The 1,777-nt window shown below is 44.5% G+C and overlaps 1 pseudogene; it reads right to left on the bottom strand.

The window, feature by feature from the left end:
* LOC129818907 (serine/threonine-protein kinase N2-like) overlaps window positions 1-1,443 on the bottom strand; it is a 25,439-nt pseudogene extending 23,996 nt beyond the window's left edge.
* Window positions 1,444-1,777: the final 334 nt, after the last annotated feature.

Raw genomic sequence — 1,777 nt, 5'->3', positions numbered from 1 at the left:
GCTTCACAGAAAACCCCAGATCTGAGCCAACAGCCATGATTATTACCTGTGGGGCTGTCCTTCTGGGGCTTGGGGGTGATGGCACGGGTGTTGAGCTCCTGCAGCTCCCAGTGCAGTTGCTCCAGCTTGCGGCTCGACGCCCTCAGCTGGCCCTCCACTTCGGCGGCGCTCTTACGGTTAGTAACGGCCCGCCGCAGCCGCTCGGCCGCCTCCTTGATCCTCAGCTCCCGCTGGATCTCCTGCCTCAGCAGGGTGCGTGCGTCCTCCAGACGCTGCTGGAACTCTGGGTCCAGGATGTCCCCCTCCAACCGGCCCGCAGGCAGGTGCTTTGGGAGGGATGGAACTTTTGATGAATGGAATGTGGCAAGTTGGCAACGGTTTATATAAGAGCAAATTGCAACAACCGGGTCAATATAAGGCAATGTGTTGTGTTTGCATGTGGCACCAGTTTTTGTCCAATCAGAACACTTGTAGACGAAAGCTCTATAGAAGAACAACCCTCCCTGCCTAAAGGCTAAGGGAAACACTGAATCATCTGACCACATTTCTGACACACCCTGACATCCACCAGCCAAATCAGAATTAATACTGTAATTACTCATTTATGCTTTTTAGCACTGGATATTTCAAGAAAGGTACATTGTAGTGTTATGGATTGAGAAGTAGAGAACCCGAGAGTAGATATAACTCTCCGGCATGTCTGCCAATGGAGTTGATGGCTGGTTACAAGTGGAAAAAAGCCTGTCTGACTGTCAACAGTAACACGAACCATTGAAACAAACAGGTTGATATAGTTTGCTAGTTACTTTGATATTTCCCAGGCTGCATTGTTGCATTATGAAAATGTAATTGATAAAAGCTAAGTGGGGAAACCAGTTTAACCAGAAACCCTCCATTGTCTGGTGCTATTCACAAGGATTTTTCACGAGACAGTGGTAGAAACACATCTTGATGAGAGAGAAACTATTGCAGATAGTAAATTGACGCTAGCAAGCTAGCCAACTGCTCAGCTAACTGAACCGATAACAAAAGTTGTGAAGTTAGCTACCCATTGCTTCTTTCTACTAGCTGAAGAACAGTTCGATAAAAGGCGCACAATTAGGCTAAATAAAACAATCTGTGCTTACCTGTAGTGTTAAACCTGCCATTGCAGACTCAAAATGTCTGAAACGCGATTATGGATTTCAAACTGGGAGGGTTGGGAAAATAGCCATACACTGACCACTGCTAAAGTAAGCGTCTCGTCCAGTTTCGCTCGAAAGAAACACAATTGAACAACTTTATAACCAGTTAAAATAACGTGAACAGATTTTGTTTTAGTTACCACGATCGACAACTAAAAGTTACAAAAAGTGACCAAGACGCAGTCCATTGAATATATTTGGTGGCAAAAGCAAACTGTCTGGACTTCCTGGCATTACACACTGCTGATGGTTTGAATAAACATCGACTCCTCCCCTTCCAAAATGTCGATTGGCTGAATGTCCTGTCAACCAAAGCACAACCACAAGAATGTCCAATCAGACCGTCTCCCGTGCTATTTTGGATCATCCTTTTTGTGCACCTGCCAAGGTAACTATTTCTCTGAAAACAAAGTTCTATTTACTCAAAACTGTTTACATCATAACAGATTTCCATTTAACAAAATAGCCCAAATGTGCTGGAAAAATGCAGTATTGTTTTCAATCAATAATTACTAACCTACTGGCACTGACAACTTGGATGGAAAATTACTTTGGATGGTATGGTAGCGGACTATATTGCCACTCAGCCGATC

Source organism: Salvelinus fontinalis, chromosome 21 (genome assembly GCF_029448725.1).
Source record: "Salvelinus fontinalis isolate EN_2023a chromosome 21, ASM2944872v1, whole genome shotgun sequence".
Classification (NCBI taxonomy): domain Eukaryota; kingdom Metazoa; phylum Chordata; class Actinopteri; order Salmoniformes; family Salmonidae; genus Salvelinus; species Salvelinus fontinalis.
The sequence above is the reverse complement of the archived record's forward strand: the minus strand, read 5'-3'. Positions and strand labels throughout refer to the sequence as shown.